We start from the raw sequence: 7,554 nt of genomic DNA on the forward strand, positions 1-7,554 counted from the left end.
TAGGGCTGTGCTATTATTTGTACCAGATTTGTCTGCAGCAGGTGAAGGTGATATTGAACAATATGATGTAACCCTACATCTTCAAACATTAGAAACTGAAAAAATAAAGCCTCATGTTCGCAGTGACCTCAGACATTCCAATTTAGATGCAGGTGATGAACATCTTGGAAAAAAATAGATGTCCCTGAGCAAAGTTATGGATCTGATACTCCCAGCACAAGCCAAGTTCAGAAAAAAACTAATATTTTTTCTAAATTACACAATTTGTAGATTAAGCCTAATGGAGATACTGTATTTTTAAAATGTGCCACTACTGTCTCTTGGGTAGTGCAGAAATGAGTTAGTACTAGGAGGTACGTTCCAGTACCTGAATGAACTTTCTTAGCCATGTGATTCTGGAATTGTTTAGCAAAAAAAGTGGGGCTGACAGTAAATTTTGTTCTCTTTAATTTTGCTTAGGTTCAGTTTTGTGAGGATTTATACAAATGATCTACAGACAAGAAAAGGGGAAGCTATTCTCATGAGTGAGCAAACCCAGGCTGGTTTTGCATGCTTGTGAGAACCACCGGGCTCTCAGGCAAGCCCGGTGGCTCCATGGTGGCAAGCTTGCCTAAATACCCTCCCCCTTAAATGAGGTTAATGGAGTGAATGATCCATTAACCTCATTTCTGCAATCACGTGTCAGCTGCGGCTGCTTGCAGTCATGGTGGGCACACTCAGGGAGGGGGGAAGAGGGGATCCCAGGAATGCAGTGCATTACTGGGGCTCCAGGGGCAGCGTGCTGTGTAGTGGTGCTTCCCTTTGTCCGACCCCCAGAGCTGTTGGGTTAGCTGCAGCCAGGCGCGGGAGTGCCAGAATCAAGCCACTGCTCATCTGGGAGGGCAATCCACCTGCCTGAGGAGGGGTGAGTGATTGTCTGTGGGGAGAGTGGGTCAAGCCTGATCTCCCCACAGAACCCCTATTGGCAATGCCCACTGATTGCATGTAGAGCCTTAGGGACTCACATACACCATTCAAAGTGGGAATGAAATTTCCACCTCCCAGCTCATCGATCACTCCCCCTCCCATGGTGGTTATGCTTACAGCCTTTATCAGAAGTAGCGTAGGCTGTAAGCATGATGGCAGGTGCTTCCATGATTGGGTGCCTGAGCTTCCTGATTACAGAAGTGCCCACCATCATACTTACAGCCTTCGTCACTTTAGACAAAGGCTGTAAGTATGAGCACCGAGGGAGGGGGAGTGAGGGGGAACAATGGATGCACTGGCAGGCAGGACTTCTGTTCCCGCTTTCAGTAATGTGCACAAGAACACCATCCTTTTAAAAAGCATGTGTGAAGAAGGCTACTGTCCTTGGCAAGTGCACTGATTTTCAAAACATTTGGAATCATTTCTGCTAGTTGCTAAAAATGAATCTAAAAGGATAAGTTTGTTGGGCTGATAATTGGACCCTACAAAATAGAGGCTCTTTGGGGCAGTTCTTCATTGGATGCACGTGATAAAAAAATTGTCTGACAAAATGATACAACTTGATCAGAGGCCTACCAAGGTTGGAGTTGGCCCAGAGATGAGATTTTAAAATAATAATAATAATAATAATAATTATTATTATTATTATTAACAAATAACAAAGATCTACAAATTGAAATTGAAAGGCTGTGGCAGAAAAAGACCAAAATCATCCCAGTGGTAATCGGCGCCCTGGGTGCAGTTCCAAAAGACCTTGAAGAGCACCTCAACACCATAGGGGCCACAGAAATCACCATCAGCCAATTACACAAAGCAGCTTTACTGGGAACAGCCTATATTCTGCGACGATATCTATAACAACAGCAACAACATTGACAATAAAATTCTGGCATCCCAGGTCCTTGGGAAGGACTAGATGTCTGGATAAAACAAACCAGTCAATAACACCTGTCTGACCGTGTAAAATAATAATAATAATTATTATTATTTTAAAATCTCATCTCTGGGCCGATGATGATGATGATGATGATGATTTCGATTTCTATACTGCTCTTCCAAAAATGGCTCAGGACAGTTTACACAAAGAAATAACAAACAAATAAGATGGGGCCCTAGCTGCCTTCCTCTCCTTCTCCTGGCCCCATGTCTCTGCGGCAGAAGAACATTTTGGAAATTTGGACACATGAAATATAGTGTAGCAGATTAACAGAGGACGAGAGACTACAATTACAAGGTGTAAGCAACAGCAGAACCAAATAATACAACGGTATCAGCTTTGTAGTATTAACAAGGGGGCAATGCATGCTTGCTACCACAAGACCAGCTCTCCTCCCCTTCGGTGGGTTCCAAAGGAAGCTTCTGTTCCGAGATTAACAATTATTGTCAGGGAGGTAGCAGGGCAGGATATTTTTTTTAAAAAACCCCAATATTTTTCATTTGGAAAAGGCAGGTGAAGGGCTATCGAGGCAAACCACAATTTTAAAATAAGCAAACAATCCAGGATGCTTGGCTAGCTCCACTCTTCCCCAACCCTCAAGTATTGTGAGCCATTCTGGGAGCAAGGAACATTTTTTTGAGAACTTGTTTGGTTGAAAAACAAGTGAATATATTTTCAACAACTACCACTAACCAACCAATAACCCCCCTGCTGCTTGGGGGGACTGCAGCTCACACTCCTGGCTACGGGACTGGAGAGAGGCAAGGACTCGCCTTGGGGGCCAGGGCTTTCCCTAGTGGGGTGCAGGCCTGGGGGCAAATCAGCATGTGCAGGGTCTCCTTAACTTTTCAGTCTAATATACATCATATGTAAAACACACACACACACATTTTGGCACTCTACACTTTTGCATGGATGCAAAAAAAATTTTAAATAAGTTTTTATTAAATGAGTATAAAAAAAGAAAAAATACAAAAAAGAAAGAAAGAGAAAAAAGAGAAAAGGAAAAGAGTTAACAAATGCAGTATGTAACATCTCATATTTCATACATCAACCCAGGACTCAACTCTCTGCCACATCAGCATCTATCTAAACCACCACATTTAATTAAAACCACCATTTAAAAGTATCTGAGTAAAACCTCCAGTTAAATGAATTATTATCATGATTAAACCATCCTAATATTGAAAAATACCACTTCATGGATTCATTAGCAAAGAAAATCTGAATCGCGGGCGAGGAATCCACCCCTGTAACACGTTATAATGTATAAAAGGTTCCCAAGTAACATGAAATTTATCCTCCAATTTGTTTTTTATACATGAAGTAATCCTAGCCATTGAAGCTTAATCCCGGAGTTTAAGATACCATTCCTCTAGTGTCGGTAAACTTTGGTTTTTCCAATAGGCAGCATATAGAATTCTCGCAGCAGCTATCATATATAAAGATAACTCTGTATATTCTGCAGATATATATGGCTTAGTAATATTTAACAAAAAAATCTCTGGTGCAAAGCAAAAAAAATTTTTTTTAACATTTGCTGCATCTTAACTTCCATACTTTCTGAGCTTTAGGACATGTCCACCACATAGGGTAAAAGGTTCCCGGCTGAGTTGTACATTTCTAAGAGTTAGCAGGATACTGATTATCTATCTTTGAAATCATCATTAGAGTAATATAACAACAGAGAAAAAAACATTTTATACCAATTTTCTCTTAGAATATTATTTGCTGTAAATTTAATATTAACTTTCCGCTGAAATTCCCATTGTTGTATGTCTATTGTTTTGTTCAGATTCTGCATCCATTTAATCATACAGTCTTTCACTTGTTCTGATTCTGAATCATAAGAACATAAGAACAGCCCTGTTGGATCAGGCCCAAGGCCCATCTAGTCCAGCATCCTGTTTCTCACAGTAGCCCACCAGATGCCGACAGGCAGGAGTTGAGGGCATGCCCTCTCTCCTGCTGTTACTCCCCTGCAACTGGTACTCAGAGGCATCCTCCCTTTGAGGCTTGGACGTGGCCTATAGCCCTCCAACTACTAGCCATTGATAGACCTCTCCTCCATGAAGTTATCTAAACCCCTCTTAAAGCCATCCAGGTTTTGAGCTGTTACCACATCTTGTGGCAGATAATTCCACAAGTTGATTATGTGTTGTGTGAAAAAGTACTTCCGTTTGTTGGTCCTAGATTTCCTGGCAATCAGTTTCATGGGATGACTCCTGGTTCAAGTATTATGTGAGAGGGAGAAGAATTTCTCTCTATTCACTTTCTCCACACCATGCATGATTTTATAGACCTCTATCATGTCTCTCCGCAGTCGTCTTTTTTCAAAACAAAAAAGCCCCAGGTGTTGTAGCCTTGCCTCATAAGAGAGGTGCTCTAGGCCCTTAATCAATTATATTTTCCGTTGGTGGTTAGAAGTGGCCTATAAAAATAAAATAATAATAAGAAAAAATAAATAACTCCCTGTTGTCTAAGTTTTGTTTATTTAAATTTGAATTAATCCTTGCTTTCTTGCTCTGATCCTGTAAAATATTGATTGCCTGAGAGTTAGTTGTCCCTATATTTAGATAATCAGTCACAGTAGGCTTCCCATTTCCTTCCAAATATCCTGGAGGTTGGAGCTAACACATGCCTTAGATTAACCAAACTAGCTGCTTGCCAAAGTCAGAGTGTGAAATAAGGGCCTCAACTTGTAGACTAATTAATTTGCACATTTTTGTTCCATCTTTTGGAGTTGATGCAAGCCTTCAAAGCAGGTAAGCCTTCAATGCCGGACAATACTGAGAGGCTCTATCCAGCCTGAGGAGTGAGGTACTGGTATTATTGTTGGTAGAGGAGGCTGATGAAGCTATCTCTGTGAAACGGCTTATATCCGGAAGAGCCATACGACATGTGAAGTTTTGATATATAAACTTTGCATTCATCTATTATGGCATGTGGGGGGCGTAGCCTGTGACTGATTATACCTACATTCTAATGTGGCTACACTGAGGCTACACTCGGCTGGACCTATTTTTGGAAACTGAAACCTTTCAACTTCTGCACGGACTGCATTAAGATCACATCATCCATGATTTCTTTTGGCAGCCATGTTTCAGACATCATCTTCCTGTGCCAGCTGAAAGTCCTACCTACTTCATCTAGGTCTTGAGCAAGCCCCTTTTGCCTTGTTTCAGGAATATCTCCTCCAGAGGTCTTGACCATCATCATTATTATATATGTTATTATTTATGTTGCAATTTGAATTGTTATGTTTGGTTCAATTATTACTTTTCTTACAACTGTAAGAAATAAGAAATTATCTTACTGTTTCTCTACTGATTATCAATACAGATTCCTAATTGTCTTTTGGAATATATGACTTTTATATATCTCCGTCTTAGTCACGGGTGGGTTATTTCCTCTTTTTTTTTTGCTTGGTTGTAAGCCTCTGGCCTAGCAAAATTACTCTGACTGCAGTTACTGCTTGGCTTCTTTCCTGCTGTTGCTGGTGCTGCTGGTGTGGTGAGAGTCTGCCTGGCAGACCTGGCTGTATTTTTGTTCCCAGTCCTCTATTCCCTTCTGCCTCTTTCTCTGCCCCTCCCTCTTCTCTCACCAGCTTTAAACCTCCCCCCCCCCCCCGCCGTGTGACTGTGTGTATGCTTGTTCTGCTGCTTTTATCCCCGCTCCCCCAGTGAGTGAGTCTCTCTCTCTCTCTCTCTCTCTCTCTCTCCACCCTCTTCTCTGGGCCAGGGGCCCCCAGGCCCTTTGGCCTGAGGCCTCTCTCTGGCCCATTTCCCTAACCCAGTCCACATTCCCCCCACCTTTTCTGCTTTTGGTGGCTGCTGCTTTTAAATCTGTTGGCTGAGTTGAGATAGATAGAGAGAATCCTCCTCAGCTCAGCAGCCACTGCCAGTTGTTTTAATTTTATTCTGGGTTATTTGGAGGTTTTCCCCTCCATTGTTTTCTGTGGAGCAGGTGCTTTTCTTTGTTAATACTTTTCTTATTGTACTTAGCACACAACCTGCTCCAGAGTCGAGCACCTCTGCCCTCCCCTTTCCTTCCCTCCCCCCCCGCACTTTCCCATCCCCACAGCCTTTTCCCCCACCAGCCTTTTTATTTATTTACTCAGTGTTTTTACTCTTAATTTTTTTTTTTTAGGGGTGGAGGGTGAAATAGCTGGAAATCTTTTCATTCTGCCCTCCCCCTGCCCCGGCTGTGCCTGCCCACCTGCGTTGTGCCAGCCTGCCATTGGTCTGGAATTCCTTCTTTTTCTCTCCTGACCATTGTGTGGGGCAGAAGATCTCCAGGACAACGAGGGGATAAGTGATTACCTTTTTTGTCCCCTTTCTTCCATCTACTGTTCCTTAAATAGGGCCTCCTTTCATGTTTGGGTGTGGGGAAATATATTGTGGGAAGTTGTTTCTTTTTTTCACAGGTTGTTTCTTGTTTTTACAGGTTCCCCCTTAGTTGCCCCCTCCACTGAATACTTTAATGCATTGTTTTTTATTGTATTGTATTGTTGTGGGTGGAGTGGGTGGGTAGGCTTGCTTTTAAAAGGGTTTTCTTTAAATAGGGTTTCTTTTTTTAAAAGGTTTCCCCCCAATAAGCTTTTTTTTAAAGGTCCCCCCACATAGGTGTTGTTTTTTTAAAAAAGAAATAACACCCCTTCCATTTTTAAAAAAAACATTTCCCCATTTTTTTTTTAAAGCCCACAGGGTCTTCAGAAATGTCTGAGTGCTGTGTGGCGAACAAAGCTCACAGCAGCTTGGCAGGCAGAGGTGGGAGGGGTTCCCAAGCTGGTGCAGGAGCCGGGGTGGGGGGCAGAGAAGACACCATCCTGGGGTCCCACAGGTCCCCATCGGTGAATTCTTTGGCCCAGGTGAGGCAGTGGCATGAAGGATCTTGTATCTCTTCTGGGGAGACCCGAGTTCAAATCCCCAATCAGCCATGAGACTAGCTGGGTGACTCTGGGCCCGTCACTTCTCTCTCAGCCTAACCTACTTCACAGGGTTGTTGTGAGGAGAAACTTAAGTACGTAGTACACCTCTCTGGGCTCCTTTGAGAAAGAGTGGGATATAAAATGTAATAAATAAATAAAATAAATAATAATATCTGGAGGAGTCTGCTGTCGCCGAGCCAGGTCCTGGACCAGTGGCAGGTCCATCAGGTGATGCACCGCCGGGGCTGGTGCATCAGAGCCTGGTAGTGTGGGGGGCTCTCCTGCCCTGGAAGCTTCTTCCATGGTTGGGGTGGAGGGCAGGGGATTGACGGCTGGCAGAGCAGCCAGATTTTTCCTCCCTCTTGCAGCCTTTCCAATGCTCCTCTTGCCACTCAGTGGGGGCCCCCTGATCATGCTTAGGTTGTGGCGGAGTCCAATGCTGGGTCCTCCCAGTCTGGCTCCAAGGGGGAAGGGTCTACTGCTGAGGTGGAGGGTGCGCCCCCTCCTCCAGTAAAGCCAGGCCCTTCTTCTTCCACACAGAGTGGGTGGGTGATGGCAGTGGGTGAGCATCAGCAGCCCCCTAGGTCTGCCATCACCCATGAGGCCAAAGATGGTGACCAGACCAGGGCATCAGAAGCCACCCAGAGCAGTGATATTTGGTGGCATTTTAAGTTCCCTCAAGATGCCCCAACCGCTGCTCACTGTGTCCACTGCAGGGCAC

The sequence above is a fragment of the Hemicordylus capensis genome, chromosome 2 (genome assembly GCF_027244095.1).
Source record: "Hemicordylus capensis ecotype Gifberg chromosome 2, rHemCap1.1.pri, whole genome shotgun sequence".
NCBI lineage: Eukaryota > Metazoa > Chordata > Lepidosauria > Squamata > Cordylidae > Hemicordylus > Hemicordylus capensis.